Here is a 23,482-nt window from a genome sequence, read left to right on the forward strand (position 1 = left end):
GGAGAATGAGAAACCTCTCGGGAACTTGTCGACTGAAATTGGAGAAGGCCATGGTGATTCTGATGAGCAAATTTGTGGCTAAATATCAAGCTTAGCAATTGAAAAGTCGTTCCCCCCTCACTAGGAAGGAATCTTGGTAGCTTGTTTTGATGTTTTTTCTATTATCTGCATTATTTCAGGGTTGTGATCCAGATTTTATTCGTTTCATTGAGTCGAACCCTTCTATCCCTCTATTTTGTTCGTGTGAGTCTTGTCTGCATGTTTTGTTGCTATTTTCATTAGCCGGGTTATTTTAGGGTTGTAACTCGGAATTTAGGTTGTCTGTCTTGTTGTGTACTCAATAAAATAGAGTTTTTACTTTTGTGTCATTCCATGCTCAGTTCTTTTCCTACTAGTTTTAGTGATATGACATGCATGCAAAAATTTTGGCTAGATCTTAGAAAATTAATTTAAGCTTGAATTGGATAACTGAGAACAAGACATGTTTGAGGATGAATAAAGAGTTGAAATACTTTGGAATTAAGATCGAGTAAATTCACCTTCAAATCATTGTGAAGATCGGGCTTGAAGATATTGAATTAATTGAATCTTGGTCGAAAGTTTGACATTAATGGATGGAAAGTGTCTTTCGACCACGACACACCAAGAAGATAGGCATGTTCATCAATGCTGTGATCGCAAAAGGATACTATGTTTGGCGTTATCGAGGCTAGGAGGCCCTTTTTCTGCTATCCAAATATTTTATATCCTTTGCTACCCCTTTGATCCTGTATTATTTCTTTGACAGCCCTCTTTTGGAATCAAGTTTAGAGTCAAGAGTAAAAAAATAAAAAAAGAAAAAAAGAAAAAGAAAAGGAAAAAAAGTTCATGTCCCAAGAGTAAAAAATGGGAAAATTCTTAAAAAGTTCAAATTAAAAAAAGAGAGAAGAAAAGAACGGTCGAAAGTCCATGCCCTCAAAAGATAGAAGCTAGGGCAAACAAAAAGAAAAAAAAAAGAAAAAAAAGAAGAAAAAGAAAAGGAAAAAAAGGACAGAGGAATAGAAAGAAAAATTATAGTTAGGTCAAATGTTTGAACTACGTTAGACCTGATTCCTTTAAAAAAAGAATACGTAGGCAGCCTCACAGTTCGATCCAACCAAATAAGAATTCAAATAAAAAAAAAGAAAAAAAAGGGAGAAAAGCAACAAAAAAAAAGAGAAATCCCAAAAAAAATCCCCAATAGCTAAAACTAGGATAGAGATTTTATTTCACTTTTGAAAGAGTCGATTTCAAGAGTTGTAAGTCCACAACCCCCTTTATTTTGAGTCTATTTTAAGTCTTCATGACGTCTTTTTTTCCCAACCCTATCCAAAATCCTTCCAAATAAAGACCTCCTGATATGCCTTCAAGAATGCCAAGAGAAGCATGCAATGAGCAATAGTTGTCACGCGACATAGAACACTGTTAGGTTACTCACACAAGAAGGCAAAAGAAAAGAAAAACAAAAAAAATGAGAGAGTCTTGCTAGTGAAAACCCTCACGGGCACTATAAGGTGACGGTAAGTAGAGATGAACAAATGAGAGAGATTTATTGGTGAAAACCCCTCGGGGCACCACTAGTCGAAAGTGAGTCGTGAAGATGATGCAAAGGATTGGCACGCACAAGCCTGACTTCAAAGGTCATAAGAATGGCGAAAGGGAAGATTGGATTAGTTTGATAGATCAGGCCGTTGAGTCCAAAATGCATGTCATGACCATTAAGGCTAGTTATTGAAAAAAGAGAAAAGAAAAAAAAGAGAAAAGGAAAAAAACTCTTCCTTCTGTCCTTCCGACAGGGGCATTTCTTGTTAATACTTGTTTCTTTGCATCATTGCGTCCTTCACTCCGAGTCAATCCTTGTCAAAACAAGCAAGAAAAGATTTCAAAATCTGCTACCAGTTTTTCAGTTGCACAAAATAAATTTGGCCAGCGCACTCAGTTGTTACTTTCAACATGCCTTTAGGATTCAAGCAAACGCTCCCCCCCAAAAAAACTATTGTCAGCCTACTTGGCGCAAGCAAAGATAACTTGTGATTCTCTCTGACAGACAAATTGCTCAAAAAGTAGGAAGTCATTTAAGTTATCAAAAAAAGTCACCTGAGCAGAGATCTCCAGTTGGGATAAGGTTGATTGAGCCTCAAACACAAATGGTACTGAGTGCGACACAATCAGAGTTGGTGCAGAATAAAAGTCTCTTGAGACCGACTCAAGCTGATCGAGCAAAAGCCAAGATGCTCAAGACTTAAGGCCACAAACCGACCACCACTTTTAAAACTGACAAAATTTTCTTTGTTTGAACAGGAACAAAGCAGGGCAAGGAAAGTGGTTTAAAAAAAAAAGGGAAAATGAAAATAAGAGAAGAGCCGACAAAGGGAAGTTTCTCAAATCTTTGCCTCTTTCTATCTTGCTCGTGTGCATACAATTTTGCCATTTGCTTGTCACATTTTGCCTTTTGGGATAAAAGTCCTAGTCTGATGAATTTTTCTCCCAATATAAATCTTAGTCTGATGAATTTTCTCCTGGGATCGAAATCTTAGTCTGATGAATCTTTCTCTTAAGATAGAAGACCTAGTCTAATAAACTTTCTCCTAGGATAAAAATCTTAGTCTGATGAATTTTCTTCTAAGATAGAAAACCTAGTCTGATAAACTTTCTCCTAGGATAAAAATTTAGTCCGATGAATTTTCTCCGAGGATAATAATTCAAAAAAAATAATAAGAAAGAAAAGGAAGTCTTGATTTGAAAAATAGGGTCAATTTTAGTTTTCTTAAGTTATCAATCTTTAGTTGTCTTGAAATCAGGACCTCCTGGATAATAGGATTTAATTTTAAAGTTTTTCAGGACCCTCCTGGATAATGGGATGTAGTTTTAAGTTTTCGGGACCCTCGTAGACAATGAGATTTAGCGTAAGTTTTACCTTTAAGAAATAGAATTTAGCTTTCAAATTTTCACTCTTAAGATGAGATTTAATTTTAGTTTTCAGGACCCTCCTGGATAATGGGATTTAGCTTTTAAATTCATAGAACTCTTTTGGATAACAAGATTCGATTAACACTCATAGATGTTTCCAGTACCAAACTGGGACAGAAAAGTTTCTTTTGTTTTGTCTGTTTTGTTGTATTAGCAGGCGCCCACCTGGAGAACAAGGGAATTCGTTTCGAAATTATTTCAAGTTTCAAGTCAGTAGCAGGTGCCCACCTAGAGAACAAGGAAAGTTATTTCAGAATTCAATTCAAGTTAGAAGTAGCAGAAGCTCGCAGCAAGAATGCGAGTCAACAATCCGAGATGACCAACAAAAGTAGTCTCAATCCAAAAAAAAAAAGAAAAAAAAAAAAGAAAAAAATGTAAATCCAAAATGCAGAAGCAGAAAAAAATGTGAACTGCTTAAGACGTGGTTGAGGTCATGAGTGCTACATGTCCGATCTAGATCCAAAACGTGAAGAAGAATGAACTAGCACCTACAGCTAGCAAGCGCCAAGGTTCAAGTCTAAAGTCCGCATGAAGAACCATTCAAGACTCAAGATCAAGCTTCAGAAGACTCATAGATAGGAATCTTGTAACTCGTAGCTGATAGGCTTAGTTAGTCTTTTCAATTTTGATGTAATAACAGGACCGCAGACCGGAACCTCGGCGGAACGGTATCTCACTCGACTCTCTCTTCCTCTCCACACACTCCATCACCTCATTCACTTCTAAACTACACATGGCCTGATTCCTTTATAGCCAAGGATATGTAGGCAGCTCAGATACCAGAGCTCGGTCACATTCTCTTTTATTTTAGTTTTTGGTCTCTCTAATTAAGGGTCAGGTCAAAAAACATGTCCCGTCATTTTTTGTCTGAAAACTCTTCGTGTTTCCATTCAAAGAGGGGCAGTTGTAGACATGTAATTTTTTACTCTTCCTAGAAATTTATACCATTTCAGTGCTTAAATATTTCTTTTAGTTCTAATATTGTTAATTTGCCTATTTTGACCTTTCAGCTTTATTTTATCTTAAAATGAAAACTATAAAAAAAATATTATTTTAGCTTATTGGTACTTTGTCTATTTAGTTTTATTTTATTTTTATAAAATATAAGAAAAAAAAATTCAAAAAAAATATATTTACTTAGTTTAATTTTAAAGTTGTAGGTTGTAGTATATATTGAGTAGTATTTAAATTTCATTAATATAGTAACTTTATGATTCCTCCTAATATTGTATTAGCTTAACTATACATGTATCTTATAAAGATATTTTTTTAATTCATCTTCATAATAAAAGAAACAATTGAAGAAAAAGGAAAGATAACAGAAAAGCAAAATAAAAAAGCAAAGGGAAAATATATCAAGAAAAGAAGGAAGAAACGTGGACTTTTTTTTTTAATTTTGTCATGATTTCTCACAGACAAATTCTTGGAGATCTCATTTTTTATATTGTGGGGACCCTACACTTTTCTAAAAATCCTAACTTCTTTTCCAAGCACGATACACACTACATTTTGAAGGAGAACCATCAGATTTTTGGAAGCCAAAAATAAAAACCCTAATATAAAAGATCTCTCACTCTTATTCTAAATAGGAGCAGCGGCAGAACCCCCATCCCCTCCCCTGAACCAAAAATCTTAACGTCGCAGCACACATTAACACACAACCGCCACTTATCTACTTCTTCCTCCAAAAACACTACCATTTTTAGCTCCAAAATTACCCTTTAAACCACCTTGAATCAACCCAAAACGTCACCTAAGAACCCTCCCAAAAGCAGCTCCAAACAGCCCCCTTTTCATTATATAACAGAAGCGTTGGGAGTTGAGTCGAGGTCGTCGTACACGATTCTGCTTGAGATCTAGGTGAGGTTTTTCTGTTCGAGCTCCGGTTTCGGTTTTTGAGCAGTTTTCAGAACAATCATTCATTTGCTTTGTGAACCAAGTGAAACTACATATATTGAAAGTTGCGGTTGTTTGAGGTCTAATTCTAACCCTATGCATTCTTTGGTTTGCAGTTTATTTTGTTATAGATGCTGGGAGAGTATTTGTTCGATTTTCTGTTGTAATAGATGCTGGGAGAGTATTTGTTCGATTTTCTGTTTTCTTCTTTGCTTTTCGAAATAAAGTTGCATCAGCATGATCTTTAACTTTGAAATAGGCTCCTTCTTCGTTTGAGCTAACGAAAGAGTAGTGCCCTTTTCAGATTGTTTTAGGTAATTCTTTGTTGCTACTTTCTATGTATTTTAAGATTTGGACAATTTTTTAAGACCTCTCTGTTCATAGATTTCAATACTATTTTGATATGGTTTTTGAAGAATTACTAATTAATTATAGTAAAGCTGTTATTTTTTTAGATCCTTATGGTTTATTACTTTGTTGGTGAATTTCGTGTTATAAAGGTTTGCCTTTGAAAAAACTGCAAAAAAGTTATTAGTTGAAATTTGATGTTGTTTCTAAGTTCGGTGCCGTAATATTATGGCATCAGCGAACGATTCTGTTTTTTGGCAATAAGAAGATTGCATTCCCTAGTCTAGTGTGAGGATGGAAGAAACAATATTTATCCTCCTTCATAGTTGTTAATATAAAGTGTAAGGCTTTACGTCTCCTATGCAAAATCATAGGCCTATGTGGAGATTGCAGTCTATAGCCTGAACAATATTCTCACAAGCAAAGATTCTCCTTTCTTGTTCTTTTGCTTGTTACGGGGAAAAGAAACCCATATAATATACCTCAAACTTTTAGTTTCCATATAATCTCAAAATTTAGGAAAATAAATAATTCTTGAATGTCGTAGCTTGCTTTAGGCGCAATTAATAAACCATCGTGATTATGGGTACGGTTCCCGTGACATATGCCTAATTTTCCAAATTCGGTTATGCATTTCATGTGACCCGATCATAACAACTTTTAATAATATTAAAATAAACATGTCGCGAATCGTGGGTGCATTTCATGTAGCGTGGTTTGCGATGTGTTCCAAAATGGCAAGTGTACGACAATCTTAACTTGTTCAAGAAATAATTTCAAAAATTCTAAAAGCAGTTAAAATAATTAAAAAGCGGTTATAAAGCTAAAAATGCACAATAGGTTTAAAACATGTAGTAAATCAGATAATTGGCCAATTATTAATAGTTTAAGCGACCGTGCTCGAACCACGGAATCAGGGAATGCCTAACACCTTCTTGCGGGTTAACAGAATTCCTTATCTAAAATTTCTGGTTTAAAAGTAACCTCGAATTGGGATTTTTTAAAAGTAAACCGGTGATTTGGGACACCCTAAATATTCCAAGTGGCGACTCTGAAATTTAATAAAATAATCTCATTTCGATTATTGTCACTTTAATTGGAAAAACTCCCTTATATACCCTTCAGGTAGAAAAAGGAGGTGTGACAGTCGAGGGCTGACCCCACTACTGAGACGGACCCTCAAGAAGATGAGGACACTACCTCCTTATATGCTCAAACTCTCCACACTCATAACAACTCCCCTGTACTAGAGACAGGGACTAAAAGGAACCCCTTGCACCGGAATGACCAATAGAAGGACCTGGCATGGAAGAACCCTGAACTGATGGAGTACGGGACGAACTCTGGGCTGGAAGGGCACTAAGTGATGAATGGCCCTAATAAGAACTGTGAGAACCATGGCCGAATGATGCCCCACGATAACTTGGGCGAGCTGACTGAGTCTGCTTGAATGGACGGCCACTGTCGTGCTGAAACTGACCTCTTGAAGGAGCACTTCCAAAGCTGCCAGATCCCCGAGGCCTCTTGGCCTCCCTGTCCTCTCGCTCCTGGCAACGAACTGACTTAATCTTGCGGGCAATGTCAACAACCTCCTCAAAGTAGCACCTGTGTGATGATCCGGCCGGTCGTCTCAAGAATTAATGCCCCGATCCCCTATTAACTGCTTTTCCCAAGTTTATTTCTGCTAATGTGATTTGCCGGGATGTTCGGTTTTGAGTTTCGGGACACTTAATCCCTAAATGAGAGCTTAAGTGTTGGAAAGTTGACCGTAGTCGGAACAATATGAAGACGACCTCGGAATGGAAATTTGATGGTTCTGTTAGCTCCGTTGGGTGATTTTGGGGTTAGAAGCGTGTTCGAATTGTATTTTGGAGGTCCGTAGCTAATTTAGGCTTGAAATGTCGAAAGTTGAATTTTGGAAGTTTCCAATTCGATAATGAAATTTTGATCCAAGGGTCAGAATGTAATTCTAAGAGTTGCAGTAGTTCCGTTATGTCATTTGGGATGTGTGTGCAAATTTTAGGTCATTCGGACGTGTTTTGGTTGGGTTCTTGATCGAAAGAGAAATTCGGAAGATTTTAGAAACTTAGGCTTGAATCCAATGTGTTTTGGTTGTTTTGATGTTGTTTGAAGTGTTTTGAAGATTTGTACAAGTTTGAATAAGGTTTTAGGATATGTTGATGCCTTTGGTTGAGATCCTGGGGGCCTCGGGATGAATTCAGATGGTTAACGGAGGAAATTTTGGAGTTGAAATTGCTGTAACAGTTGTTCTTCTGGTATTTTTGCATCTACGGTTTGGGGACCACAGATGCGGAGCCGCAAAAGCGGCAAAGAGGACTGCAGAAGCGAAATTTGGGATTTCCCCCAGGAACCGTAGATGCGGTGAGATGTCCGCAGAAGCAGAACCGCTCCTGCAGTTAGAGTTCTGCAGATGCGAAAGCTGGGTCCTTAAGTGAAAGTCACAGATGCGACACTTGTTCCGCAGAAGTGAGACCGCAGATGCGTCCTAAGGCCGCAAATGCGGAAAATCACTGGGCGGAACATATAAATAGTTGCCTTCGCGAATTTGAGGGATCCTTTCACCATTTTCATCCGGGTTTGAAGCTTTTAAGAGATATTTTTGAGGAAAACAAAGAGGAGTCACTTGGAGGTAACATCCTTGACTTCATAACTCGTTTTTATGTGATTAAAGACCTAATTAGTGGTGAGAAATTTGGGAAAATGGGTAATTAGGGCTTGAGTTTAAGAGACATTTAAATAAGTATTTGAAGGGTCATTTGGACTCCGATTTTAGTGTTCTTGTTATGTATAAACTCATGAGAGTACGAGGTTTCTGAAAATGTAAATTTCACCTGATTCTTAGAAGTGGGACCGAGGGGCGTTTTGGTCATTTTATATAATTTCGCGTATTAGCTTAGAATTTAGTTGTAGAATCAGTTACTTGAAGGGTTATTTATATTATGCAATTGAATTGAATAGATTTAGGCCATTTGGAGTCGAGTACTCATGGAAAAGACGTGGTGTTGGGTTGATTTTTGAGTCAGTTCGAGGTAAGTGGCTTGTCTAACCTTGCGTGGGGACCTTCCCCTTAGGATTGGTATATGTGGTATTAAAATGCCTTATACATGAGGTGACGAGTATGTACTTGTGCTAATTGTTGGAAATCAGGTTTTCTTAAGTGATTACTAGTATGTTTCCTTTCCTATTTTTATTTCTTACACTATTAAGTCTGTTGTTAGCTTAGGAAAGCATGTCTAAGTGACTTAATTGCTTTAATTGATTCAACCTGTCTGTGCAGCATGCTAGGCTAGAATCACTTATTGCCTTAATATGAACTTTTGCCATTTCTGTATACCTTTCTGCTATTGTTGTGTATTTATTTTGGGACTACAGATGTGGGATTCCGGTAGCTCCCCCTTGTCTATTTACTTTGGGACTAAGGGTTAGATTCCCGGTAGATCCCCCTGCACATTTACTTTGGGACTATGAGTTAGATTCCTGGTAGATCCACCTGCACAGTTATATGGAACTACGGGAATGCACCCAGTAGATTCCCCCAGTATTGGGTATTTACATTTGGGACTATGGAATGGAATTTCCGGTAGATCCCCGCGCACTATGAGTTGGACTACGGGACAGGATCCTAGGAGATTCCGATCGCACTATGATTTTGACTACGGCATAGGATCCCGGGAGATCCTTTGGACATATATATGATAGACTGCGGGATGGTATCCCGGGAGATTCACTGGATATGTAAAGATGGGACTATAGGACGGTATCCTAGGAGATCCCCGATTGTTACTATTGGTGCTGAGTTGTATTTCCTTTCCATGTTTACTGTGTTCTGTATAATTGTTGTTGTTCTTTAATCCTGTGTTATTTTACTGCTGTACTTATTTATACTATTTCGTTCTATACTGTTGATCTTTATATTTTATTTAACTTTAGTAGGTCCCTGACCTTCCTCGTCACTACCCAATCGAGGTTAGGCTTGGAACTTACTGAGTACCGCTGTGGTGTACTCTTGCCTCTTCTGCGCATGTTTATCATGTGCATATCCAGGTACCGCTGATCAGGTCTACTATCCTTGAGGGAGGCGACCGCTCTAGAGACTTCGAGGTACATCTACCGCATTCGCAGACCGAGAAGTCCCTTTTTATTCCTGCTTTTAGTATTTAGCCCTTATGTACCTTCCTGTTCTTATTAGACATTCTGGAGTTAGAGCTATGTAGTATTGATCTTAGCTTGTGATTCATGGGTTTTAGGGTCTTGGATTTATGTTTGGTATTGAGAGTTAAACATGATGTATGTCGAGCGGCACATTTAAACATTGTTACTGCTTTATTTCTATTTTAAATTGTTTACTTCCGCAAATTAGGCTTACCTAGTCGTAGAGACTAGGTGTTGTCACAATGGTTCATTGAGGGCAAACCGGGGTCGTGACAAGTTGGTATTAGAGCTCTAGATTTATAGGAGTCATGGATCACAAGCCGGTTTATTAGAGTCTCGATGATCGGTACGAAGATGCCCGTACTTATCTATGAGAGGCTATGTAACTGTTAGAAAAATTCCACTTCATTTGATTTTCTTGTCGTGTGATATTTTGACATCATCATTCTAAACTTTTGTCTTCTATTCCCTCACAGATGGTGAGGACACGTGCTACCCGAGATGATCAGGCACTCGCGCCCCCAACTGCAGCCGTCAGAGGCTGGGGCCAGGGTAGAGGCCGAGGACGCGCACGTGGTATAGCCAGAGCACCTGCGCGAGCTACCACCGAGGTACCACCAGTGGATCTAGCCGGAGTCCAGGCACCTGACACGCCCACTGCTACTACCACTCCAGCTCTTCAAGAGACTTTGGCACAGTTTATGAGCATGTACACCACCTTGGCTTAAGCAGGGTTGTTTCCCCTTACTGCAACTACGTCTCAAGCTGGGGGAGGAGCACAGACTCTCACTACCCGCACTCCTGAGTAGCGAGTTCATGTTGAGCAGGTCCTTGAGATTATTCTTGTACCGCCTGTAGTGCCAGTTCAACCCGAGGACAGGGCAGCGACTTCCGAGGATGAGCAGTTGAGGCTTGAGAGATTCAAGAAGTACAAGCCCCCTGTATTTAGTGGTCTAGCATCGGAGGATGCTCTGGGATTTTTTTATGAGTGTTACCGCATTCTTCGTACCATAGGTATTTCAGGATCGAGCGGGGTTTCTTTCACTACCTTTCAACTTCAAGGAGCCGCCTATGAGTGGTGGCGCACCTATGAGCTAGACATTCCAGATGAGGCTGCTTCACTGACTTGGGCTCAGTTTTCAAATTTATTCATGAGGGAGTATGTTCCTCAGAGCCTTAGGGACACATGGCGCGCAGAGTTTGAGCATTTGTGCTAGGGTGCTATGACTATTTCAGAGTATGTACACCAGCTTGGCTAGACATGCACCAGCCTTGGTTTCTACTATCCGCGAGAGGGTTCACCAGTTTATTGAGGGCCTTATTCCCAGCATCAGATCTAGTATGGCTCGCGAGTTGGAGATGGATATTTCTTACCAGTAGGTGGTGAGCATTTCTAGGAGGATTGAGGGTATGTATGCTAGGGAGAAAGAGGAGAGGGAGTCTAAGAGGTCTAGAGAGTTGGGCCATTATTATGGTGCCCGTACCCTAGATGCAGGTCGTCATGGCAGGGGTTATGTGAGTCGCCCTGTTCATTCGGCTCTTCCAGCAGCTAGTGGTATTCCAGCTCCTCCTAGGCCTCAGGAGTCTTATTATGCACCTCCGGTTTCTAGCGCGCCTCCAGCGCGGGGTGTTTTCAGAGGTCAGTCCAACAGACCTGGCCCTAGCCAGTAACAGCCACCACATCCTCTCAGATCTTGTTTTGAGTGTGGTGACACACGTCATATGGTGAGGGATTGCCCCAAACTTGGGAGGGGTGCACCTCCACAGACTTCTCAGCCCCAGCATGCCCCGTAGAGTTCTCAAGCTATGGTTACAGCTCTAGTTGCTACCCCACCTGCTCAGCCAGCTGAAGGTGGAGGTCGGGGAGGTAGAGGTCACCCTAGAGGGGGAGGCCATGCCAGATACTATGCCCTTCCTAACCGTACCGAGATTATTGCCTCCGATTCTGTCATCACAGGTATTACACTTGTTTGCCACAGAGATGCATCGGTTCTATTCGATCCAGGCTCTACTTATTCTTATGTCTCTTCTTATTTTGCTCTGCATTTGGGTTTATCTCAGGATTCTTTGAGTTCTCTTGTGGGAGATTTTCTCGTTGTGGACCGCATTTATCGGTTGTGTTTGGTTGCTCTTAGTGGTTTTGAGACCAGAGCCAATTTATTGTTACTCAGTATGGTTGACTTAGATATTATCTTGGGCATGAACTGGTTGTCACCCCATTATGCTATTCTTGATTGTCACGCTAAAATCGTGATGCTGGCTATGCTAGGTGTACCATGTGTTGAGTGGAGAGGTACTTTAGATTACGCCCCCAATAGAGTTATTTCTTTTCTTAAAGCTCAGCGTATGGTTGAGAAGGGGTGTGACACATATTTAGCTTATGTGAGAGATGTCAGTATTGATAACCCTTCAGTTGATTCAGTTCCAGTAGTACGGGATTTTCCCGATGTGTTTCCAACTGATCTTCCAGGCATGTTGCCTAATAGAGATATTGATTTTGGCATTGATCTATTGCCGGGCACTCAGCCCATTTCTATTCCTCCATATCGTATGGCTCCTCCTGAGTTGAAGGAGTTGAAGGATCAATTACAGGCTTGATAAGGGTTTTATTCGGCCTAGTGTATCACCTTGGGGAGCTCCTGTCTTGTTTGTGAAGAAAAAGGATGGTTCTATGCATATGTGTATTGATTATTGCCAGTTGAATAAGGTTACAGTGAAGAACCGTTATCCCTTGCCTCGTATTGATGATCTATTTGACCAGCTTCAAGGTGCATGGGTATTTTCTAAAATTGACTTGCGCTCAGGTTACCATCAGTTGAAAATTCGGGAGCCAGATATCCCAAAGACTGCTTTCAGGACTCGGTATGGTCATTACGAGTTCCTTGTTATGTCATTTGGGTTGACCAATACCCCAGCAGCCTTTATGCATTTGATGCACAGTGTGTTCCAGCCGTATTTTGACTCGTTTGTCATTGTCTTTATTGATGATATTCTGGTGTATTCCCGGAGTCGGGAAGATCATGAGCAGCACCTGAGGACTATGCTTCAGACTTTGAGAGAGAAGAAGTTATATGCTAAATTCTCAAAATGGGAGTTTTGGTTGGATTCAGTGGCATTCCTAGGCCATGTGGTATCGAGTGAGGGTATTCAAGTGGATCCGAAGAAGATAGAGGTCGTGCAGAGTTGGCCCAGACCATCCTTAGCTACAGAGATCCGCAGTTTCTTTGGTTTAGCGGGTTACTACCGTCGTTTTGTGGAGGGGTTTTCATCGATTGCAGCCCCTATGACCAGGTTGACCCAGAAGGGTGCTCCGTTTCAGTGGATAGAGGAGTGTGAGGCGAGCTTTAAGAAGCTTAAGATAGCTTTGAGCACAACCCCAATTTTGATACTACCTACAGGTTCGGGGTCTTATACGGTCTATTATGATGCCTCAAGGGTTGGCCTCGAAGCGGTGTTGATGCAGGATGATAGGGTGATTGCCTACACTTCCAGACAGTTGAAGATACATGAGAAGAACTACCCTGTTCACGACCTTGAGTTAGCTACCATTGTTCACGCCCTGAAGATTTGGTGCCATTATTTATACGGGGTTCCATGTGAGATTTATACTGACCATCAGAGCTTGCAGCACTTGTTCAAGCAAAAGGATCTAAATTTGCGCTAGAGGAAGTGGTTGGAGTTGCTAAAGGACTATGATATCACTATTTTATATCACCCGGGCAAGACCAATGTGGTGGTCGATGCTTTGAGTTGTCGAGCAGAGAGTTTGAGGAGTTTAGCTTATTTAACAACATCAGAGAGGCCTATAGCGATGGATATTCAGGCCTTAGCCAGCCAGTTTGTGAGATTGGATATTTCGGAGCCCGGTCGGGTTCTAGCTTGCGTGATTTCTCGGTTTTTCTTATTTGATCGTATCAGGGAGCGGCAATATGATGACCCTCATTTGCTTGTCCTCAAGGACAAGGTTCAACACGGTGATGCTAGGGATGTGACTATTGGTGATGATGGGGTATTGAGGATGCTGGGTCGGATTTATGTGCCCAATGTTGATGTGCTTCGAGAGTTGATTCTAGTGGAGGCCCATAGCTCGCAGTATTCCATTCATCCAGGTGCCGCAAAGATGTATCAGGATTTGAGACAACACTATTGGTGGAGGCGAAAGAAGAAAGATATAGTTGGATTCGTAGCTCGGTGACTCAACTGTCAGCAGGTGAAGTATGAGCACTAGAGATCGGGTGGGTTGCTTCTACATATAGAGATTCCGGAGTGGAAGTGGGAGCGGATCACCATGGACTTTGTAGTTGGGCTCCCACGGACATCGAGGAAGTTTGATGCTATTTGGGTGATTGTGGATCGGCTGACCAAGTCCGGTCACTTTATTCCTATGTGTACTACTTATTCCTCGAAGCGGCTGGTGGAGATCTATATCCGGGAGATTGTTCGTCTGCATGGTATTCCGGTTTCTATCATTTTAGATAGAGGTACCCAGTTCACATCACAGTTCTAGAGAGTTGTTCACCATTAGTTAGGTACTCGAGTAGAGTTAAGTACAACATTTCACCCTCAGATAGATGGACAGTCCAAGCGCACTATTCAGATTCTTGAGGATATGCTCCATGCGTGTGTGATTGAGTTTGGAGGGTCTTGGGATCAGTTTTTTTCATTGGCAGAGTTTGCTTACAACAACAACTATCAGTCCAGTATTTAGATGGCACCGTAGAGGCTTTATATGGTAGGCGGTGCAGATCTCCGGTGGGTTGGTTTGAGCCGGGCGAGGCCAGATTGTTGGGCACAGACCTGGTTTAGGATGCTTTGGAGAAGGTTAAGGTGATTCAGGATAGACTCCGCACAGCCCAATCCAGACAAAAGAGTTACGTGGACCGGAAGGTTCGCGATGTTTCCTATATGGTTGGAGAGCGGGTTCTGCTTCGGGTTTCGCCTATGAAGGGCATTATGAGATTCGGGAAGAAAGGGAAGTTGAGTCTGAGGTTTATTGGCCCTTTTGAGATATTGAGGCATGTTGGGGAGGTTGCTTATGAGCTTGCCTTACCTCCCAGCTTGGCAGGAGTTTATCCGGTATTTCATGTTTCGATGCTCCGGAGGTATCACGGTGATCCGTCGCACATGTTGGATTTCAGTTCAGTCCAGTTGGATAAGGATCTATCTTATATTGAGGAGCCAGTGACAATATTGGACAGGCAGGTTAGAAAGTTGAGGTCAAAGAACATTGCAACAGTGAAGGTCTAATGGCAGGGTTAGCCGATCGAGGAGGCGATCTGAGAGATCGAGCAGGATATGCACAGCCGTTACCCTCATCTTTTCACTACTTCAGGTATGTCTCTATGCTCGTTCGAGGACGAATGAATGTTTAAGTGTAGGAGGATGTGATGACCTGGCCGGTCGTCTTAAGAATTAATGCCCCGATCCCTATTAACTGCTTTTCCCAAGTTTATTTCTGCTAATGTAATTTGTCGGGAATGAGAGCTTAAGTGTTGAAAAGTTGACCGTAGTTGGAATAGTGTGAAGACGGCCTCAAAATGGAAATCCAATAGTTCTGTTAGCTCCGTTGGGTGATTTTGGGGTTAGGAGCGTGCTCGGATTGTGTTTTGGAGGTCCGTAGCTAATTTAGTCTTGAAATGGTGAAAGTTGAATTTTGGAAGTTTCCGGTTCGATAGTGAGATTTTGATCTGAGGGTCAGAATGGAATTTTGAGAGTTGCAGTAGTTCTTTTATGTCATTTGGGATGTGTTTGCAAAATTTCAGGTCATTCGGACGTGTATTGGTTAGGTTTTTGATCGAAAGCGGAATTCGGAAGATTTTAGAAACTTAGGCTTGAATCCGATGTGTTTGTTGTTTTGATGTTGTTTGAAGTGTTTTGAATATTTGTACAAGTTTGAATAAGGTTTTAGGATATGTTGATGTCTTTGGTTGAGGTCCCGGGGGCCTCGGGATGAATTCGGATGGTTAACGGAGGAAATTTTGTAGTTGAAGTTGTTGTAGCAGCTATTCTTCTGGTATTTTTGCATCTGCAGTTTGGGGACCGCAGATGCGGAGCTGCAGAAGCGGCGAAGAGGACCGCAAAAGCGAAATTTGGGATTTCCCTCAGGAACCGCAGATGCGGTGAGATGTCCGCAGAAGCAGAACCGCTCCTGCGGTTAGAGTTCCGCAAATGCGAAAGCTGGGTCCTTAAGTGAAAGTTGCAGATGCGACACTTGTTCCGCAGAAGCGGGACCGCAACAAATGCGAAAAATCGTTGTGCAGAACATATAAATAGTTGCCTTCACGAATTTGAGGGATCCTTTCACCATTTTCATCCGGGTTTGAAGCTTTTAAGAGAGATTTTTGAGGAAAACAAAGGGAAATCACTTGGAGGTAACATCCTCGACTTCATAACTCATTTTTATGTGATTAAAGACCTAATTAGTGGTGAGAAAGCTTGAGTTTAAGAGGCCTTTAAACGAGGATTTAAGGGGGCATTTTGGACTCCGATTTCAGCATTCTTGTTATGTATAGACTCGTGAGAGTATGAGGTTTCTGAAATTGTAAATTTCATCTGATTCCGAGACGTGGGCCCGAGTGGCATTTTGGTCATTTTATATAATTTTGCGTATTATCTTAGAATTTAATTGTAGAATCAGTTACTTGAAGTGTTATTTACATTATGCAATTGAATTTAATAGATTTGGGGCATTTGGAGTTGAGTACTCGTGGAAAATACGTGGTGTTGGGTTAATTTTTGAGCCGGTTCGAGGTAAGTGGCTTGTCTAACCTTGTGGGGGGGACCTTCCCCTTAGGATTGATATATTTGGTAATTGAAATGCCTTGTACGTGAGGTGATGAGTGCATATTTGTGCTAATTGTTGGAAATCCGGTTTTCTTAAGTAATTACTAGTATGTTTCCTTTCCTTTTTCTATTTCTTGCACTATTAAGCCTGTTGTTAGCTTAGGAAAGCATGTCTAAGTGACTTAATTGCTTTAATTGATTCAACCTGCTTTACTTGAATTCTGTGCAGCATGCTAGGCTAGAATCACTTATTGCCTTAATATGAAATTTTGCCATTTCTGTATATCTTCCTGCTGTTGCTGTGTATTTATATTGGGATTATGGATATGGGATTCCGGTAGCTCTCCCTTGTTTGTTTACTTTGGGACTACGGGTTAGATTCCTGGTAAATCCCCATGCACATTTACTTTGGACTACGGGTTAGATTCTCGGTAGATTCCCCCAGTACTGGGTATTTACATTTGGGACTACGGAAGGGGATTCCGGTAGATCCCCGCGCACTATGAGTTGGACTACGGGACGGGATCCCGGGAGATCCTTTGGACATATATATGACCCGCGCACTATGAGTTGGACTACGGGACGGGATCCCGGGAGATCCTTCGGACATATATATATATATGATGGATGGACTACGGGATGGTATCCTGGGAGATTCACTAGATATGTAAAGATGGTACTACAGGACGGTATCCTGGGAGATCCCCGATTGTTACTATTGGTGTTGAGCTGTATTTCCTTTCCACGTTTACCTTGTTATGTATAGTTGTTGTTGTTCTGTTCATCTTATGTTATTTTACTACTGTACTTATTTATACTGTTTTGTTCTATACTGTTAATCTTTATATTTTATTTAACCTCAGTAGGGCCCTGACCTTCCTCGTCACTACCTAACCGAGGTTAGGCTTGGCACTTACTGAGTACCATTGTGGTGTACTCATGCCTCTTCTGTGCATGTTTTTCATGTGCAGATCCAGGTACCACTGATCAGGTCTACTATCCTTGAGGGAGGCGACTGCTCTAGAGACTTCGAGATACATTTGCCGCGTCCGCAGACTAAGAAGTCCCTTTCTATTCCTGCTTTTAGTATTTAGCCCTTATGTACCTTCATGTTTTTATTAGACATTCTGGAGTTAGAGCTATGTAGTATTGATCTTTGCCTGTGATTCATGGGTTTTCGGGTCTTGGATTTATGTTTGGTATTGAGAGTTAAATATGGTGTATGCCGAGCGGCACATTTAAACACTGTTACTGCTTTATTTCTGTTTTAAATTGTTTACTTCCATAAATTTTGGTTTTTCTTCCGCAAATTTGGTTTACCTAATCGTAGAGACTAGGTGTTGTCACGATGGTTCACGGAGGGCGAACCAGGTCGTGGCAACCTGACACCCTCTCCCGAGTCATGAGAATCCAAAGCTGATATGTGAGGCCATCAACGAACCTCCTGATCCTCTCTCAATCTGTGGGAACCAACTAGACCGCATGATGAGCTAACTTAGAGAACGACATCTCATACTGTGTTGCATTCATATCTCCCTGACGCAACTACTCGAACTGCCTGCGCAGCTCCTCTCTGCGAGATTGTGGCACATACTTCTCCAGAAAAAGAACGGAGAACTGCTGTCAGGTAAGGGGCGCTGCACCAATATGCCTACGCCTCTCATAAGCCTCCCACCAAGTAAAGGCATCTCCAGAAAACTGAAAGGTAGTAAATGCTACACCATTGGTCTCTAGAATACCCGTTGTACGAAGAATCCTCTCACACTTGTCCAAGAAACCTTGGGCATCCTCGCCCTCAGTACCACTGAAAGTCGGAGGCTGAAGTCTACCAAACCTCTCCAATCGAAGTTGCTCGTTGTCAGATATAACTGGTACCACATACTCCTGAGCTGGTGCAGCCGTCTGGGCTGGAGGTGCCCCCGGTGTCTGAAGTCCCTGCATAACCTGCTCAGGTGTGCGAGCAACGGGAGTCTGGGTGCCTCCCCCGGCTTGAGAAGTAGTTGCAGCCATAGTAACAAAGACTGCCTGAGCCAACCCAGTGCATACTAATAGAATCTGAGCTAAAACCTCCTAAAGGCCTGGAATCACAATAGGCACAGTCGGTGCCTAAGCTGGTACTGCTTGAGCATCCGCAATTGGGACCTGATCTTGAACTGGGGCGGCTGGTGGATTTATAAGTGCTGCCCTAGCTACTATGCGGGCTACACCCCTACCCCTACCACGGCATCGGCCTCTAGTGGCCCCAACTGGTGGTACTGGTGGTCGTCCATCCTGACCGGTAGCATGTGTCCTCACCATCTGTGAGGGAATAGAATAATAGAAGTTTAGTACTCGGATCAACAAATTCGCACGACAAGAATTTCAAGAATATGAAGTTTTTCCTAAAGGTTCTGCAACCTCCCAAGGATAAATACAGACTTCTCTGTACCGATCCGCGAGACTCTACTAAACCGGCTCATGACTCGCGAGACCTATGTAACCTAGGTTTTGATACCAACTTGTCACGACCCCAAATACCCCTGTCGTGATGGCGCCTATCACAATACTAGGCAAGCCAACACAAATAAATAACCACAGTAAATTCTTTTATAAAACCATTTTCTAACACTGATTAAGTCTCAATTTTTCATAAGAAATATCTAAATCACTGAAATATGCGAAAAAATAGTAAAAACATCAAACCAACACAACCCAACTATCTGGTGTCACAAGTCTAGAGCCTCTAAATACAACAAGTCTGACTGGCTAATACATAATAAGCCCTAAAATGTAGAAAAACAAAGATAGGAAGGAGGAAAGCAGGGTTGCAGACGCCATGTAGCTACCTTGAAGTCTCCGATAAGCTCTGATAATGTTGGGGACTCTCACTCTGCTGCTCAGGCACCTAGATCTGTACACAAGGTGCAGGGAGTAACGTAAATAAGGTCTCAGTGCAGTGACTAGCAATTAAAAATCATATATAAGAATATACAACAGAATATCAAATCAAACTCAACAGTTTAAAAGCCAATTACTTCGTAAAAACTTCAGTTTCAATTGAGATACTTTGAAATCATTTACTTAGCAGTTTTCAACAGAGGCTCATCATAAAAAAGAGTTAAATCAACAAAAATGTCATAAATGGGCCCCTCGGGCAAGGTATCACTCATAAATATAGCCTCTCGGGCAAACCTCTCAGTCACTCGTGACTCAGCTCTCGTCACACAGTACTCACACTCAGCACTCGGGCTCAATAATATCTCATAGTAGTAATAATCATAATAACCGCTGCGGCGTGCAGCCCGATCCATAGTTTATAATCGACTATGCTCACTGGGGGTGTACAGACTCCGGAGGGGCTCCTACAGCCCAAGCATCATATCACTGCGGCGCGCAGCCCGATCCAATAAATATATCGCTGTGGCATGCAGCCCGATCCATATAAGTATTGTTGCGGCGTGCAGCCCGATCAGTAATATATATATATATAGAGAGAGAGAGAGAGATATGTAATCCTCACCATTAGGTCTTCAACCTCTCTCAGTCATTAACCTCACAGCCCCTCGGGCATAACTGTGGAAATTAGGGAAACTCAGCCCAAACAGTTTTCACATTTTAGGAAGTAGAGTGATAAAAACCAGGTTTAAAAAATAAACAGGTAAAACATGACTGGGGATATGCTTTCAAACAAATGGAGTGAGGAAAACCGTAAAAATGCCCCTAAGGGTCTCAACAGGTCGGTACAAGGCCCCAAATATGGCATACAACCCATAATAAAGTATCAATCTCTAAAATACGTGATAACATAAGATTTCAAATCAAATACGTGGCTTACTAGTCGCTACGGGATGGACCAAGTCACAATCCCTACCGGTGCACGCCCACACGCTCGTCACCTAGCATGTGTGTCACCTCATTTATCAAAACAATACGAAATACCGGGGTTTTATATCCTCAGTTCCAGATTTACAATGGTTACTTACCTCAAACATGATAAAATACTACTCCGCGACGCCTTTGCCTCTCACCTCGGCCTCAACTCGCGCCGAATCTACCAAAAATCAGAATCATAACATTAGAATATGCTAAGGGAACGAAGCCCATGCAAAAATAATCAAATTATACCAAAAATTTCGAAATTGATCCAAACCCGACCCCCGGGCCCACGTTTCGAAATTCCATAAAAATCACATCAATAGAATCTTTATCCTCCCACGAGTCAATTCATACCAAAAGCAACGAAATCAGACCTCAAATGGCCCCTCAAATCCCCACTCAAAGCTCTCCAATATCAAGCCCTAATCCCTCAATTTTCTCCCTTAATTTCCCATTAATACCATGATTAGACAATGGAAAAATGATCATAAACTCAAGTAATGAACCTTAGGTAGCTTAACCAAATGATAATCTTCGATTTTCCGTTGAAATTCACTGCCCTAGCTCACTTCCCGTCTTTAAAAATGGAGAACTTAGCAAAAATTCGCGAAGAAAACCTTATATACTTTCTGACCCAGGTATTTCGCACCTGAGGTCCCTTTCTCCACCTCTGCATTACCGCTTCTGCTGTCCTACCCACCGCACCTGCGAAAATGACTAAAAACCTTAGGACCGCACTTGTGGTCATTCTCTCGCACTTGCGCCATCACAGATGTGTCCATAAGTCTGCTTCTGTGGCTCCGCCTGACTTGCCTCTTGGCCGCATCTGCGGGAGTTACACATGCGGCCTCCCAATCGCAGATGCAGTTATGACAGCAATCATAAAACTTCAGCTACCAAACTCAACTCCAAAACCTCCCGTCAACCATCCGAAAATCACCCCAAGGCCCCCGGGGCCTCAACCAAGAGCACGAGCTAGTCATATACCAATATCCAAACTTATATCAATCTTCAAAACACCTCAAACAACATCGAATCGACCAAATCACATCGGATTCAAGCCTAAGGTTCCAAAATCTTCCGAATTACACTTTTGATCAAAAGGTCTAACAAACCACGTCCGAATGACCTGAAATTTTGCACACACATCCCAAATGACACAACAGACCTACTGCAACTCCTGGAATTTCATTCCGGCCCCTATATTAAAATCTCACCTATCAATCAAAAACGCTAAAATTCCATTTTCGCCAATTCAAGCCTAAATCTACTCCGGACCTCCAAATCTCATTCCGATCACACCCCTAAGTACCAAATTATCTCCCGAAGCTATCCGAACCATCAGAATTCACATCCGAACCTTGTTTACATAAGTCAACATCCGGTTGACTTTTCTAACTTAAGCTTACTCAAAAGAGACTAAATGTCTCAACCCTCACCAAAACCTCTTCGAACTCGAACTAATCCACCCGATAACATATAATACAACTGAACAAAATAATAAGAAGCAGAATTGGGGAAACAGAGCGGTAACTCATGAAATGACCGGCCGGGTCATTACACATTTATTTTTCAATTTAAATAAATATTGTATTTATCTCGACGTCAGTTGCTATTGGACATAATTTATTCTAATTCTCAGTTTTATTATTCACTCTTTTTAATAGACGCAAAAAATACGTGCAACGCACGTATACTACTATATTAAAAATACGACGGCCCTTAGCAAATATCGTTCGCCTTTTTCCCCCTTTAAAAATAGAGTTCGCACTAGACAAAATAGTTATTTAATTAATTTTTTAATATGTATGAATAATTATTTAATTAGTTTCCTAATATTTATGAATAATCATTTAATTATTTTCCTAATATATAGGACTTTGAATTTTTAATATTATTATTTAATTATTTTCCTAAAATATAGTACTTTGAAATCAACTAAAATTTCCGTACTTATTAGTTTTTTCCTTATTTGAACTAGAATTATTTCCTTCAAATAATATTTGAACCCCTTTCCTTCTATATATGAACGTAGAACATCATTGTGGCTTTAAATTTGTTTTAAGAAGTCAATTATTATTTAAATTAAGGATTTACCAAATAACAATGATTTTCTTGCTAAGACACTTTATGATGTATATATTTGAAGAGAAGTTAACGTAAATATAAATATAATAAAGGAACTTAAAAATATAAATATTGGTTATAGATATTTTGAAGTGCATTATGACATTTGTAATTCCCTCCGTAGTTATTAGAACATCAAGCAAGGTTAATAAATATTGATAAATTATATATAGAAAAGTACTACTAAATATTTAGCTTATGAACACGGTTTACATAGTTGAAAGCAATATATATGTAAATTTATAAATAAATTTTGTTTGATATTACCAAGAAGAATATGTAAAATAAACTATATTTTGATATGGGACAAACTTAAAGAAAGATGGTGTATATTATTTAATTCATGCGAACTAATTATTATATACTATTTAAATAAATTATACTTAGATATTGAGCAAATTTGAAGAATGATGGTATGTGTTGTTCAACTCATGTGAGCTAATAAAGGTATGTTGTGCATTGATTCATAGGGTAATATTTTTTCCCAATCTTGTTTAATCCTTATTATGAGTTCAAATTTATATTCATAATTCTTTTTAAATCTATATTCATTATTCATTTATTGACAGATGTAAAATTCACGTGCAACATACGTACATTAAAACTAGTATATTAAAATACATTAATAATATAAAAAAAATATGTTGTCAATATACAAAACTTAATTCATAATAGTAATAAATTCACTTAAGAAGAAGGGCTTCCTTTTTTTTTTGGTTTGGAAATAATTTTGGTGTAGGCATCTTGATTTTATTAACATAGTAAAGCACTGTTGGAATGATAATGATCTTACTACTGCTCAAAACTATTTTAGGAATGAGATCATCAAATGGAAGAATAATACTTTTGGAGATATTTTTGCCACGGCCCAGATTTCCCACCCTCAAGAGTTGTGATGGCGCCTACTCGTGAAAGCTAGGCAAGCCGAGTATTATAGATTCATTAACCTTTTTACTTAGCCTTTTTAATAGTTTTAAAACAACATGCGATCAACAGTGGAATAATAATATTAATTAAAGACATGCGGAAGACAAAATCTGATAACTTAGCCAAATACAAGTACGAAAAATACACAGTACATCTCTACCCAAAACTAATGTCACAATATCATAGACCATCTACGAATACTACAAACAGTTGTCTGGAAAGAAAGATACAATCTGTCTCTGAAGTAAATGAAAACATAATATAAAGATAGAAGGGGACGCAACCTCGGGTCTCCTGATGGATTGAAGGCAGCAACCTCTACGGTACAAATGCTCCAGCACCGGGATCTGCACACAGTGTAGAGTATAGTATCAGCACAACCGAC

At 40.5% G+C, this 23,482-nt stretch overlaps 1 long non-coding RNA gene across 2 annotated transcripts; it reads left to right on the forward strand.

Annotated features, from left to right (window-relative positions):
- The first annotated feature begins 4,488 nt into the window (after nucleotides 1-4,488).
- Nucleotides 4,489-17,436, forward strand: LOC142161821 (uncharacterized). 2 transcript variants are annotated; one of them, XR_012693476.1, is made up of 4 exons: nucleotides 4,489-4,964; nucleotides 9,187-9,354; nucleotides 9,882-11,362; nucleotides 17,160-17,436. It is a non-coding gene; the product is annotated as an uncharacterized LOC142161821 (long non-coding RNA). The 2 variants fall into 2 exon arrangements; XR_012693477.1 differs by lacking the exon at nucleotides 9,882-11,362 and having other exon boundaries at nucleotides 4,493-4,964.
- Nucleotides 17,437-23,482: the final 6,046 nt, after the last annotated feature.

This window comes from Nicotiana tabacum, chromosome 7, assembly GCF_000715075.1.
Source record: "Nicotiana tabacum cultivar K326 chromosome 7, ASM71507v2, whole genome shotgun sequence".
Taxonomy (NCBI): Eukaryota; Viridiplantae; Streptophyta; class Magnoliopsida; order Solanales; family Solanaceae; genus Nicotiana; species Nicotiana tabacum.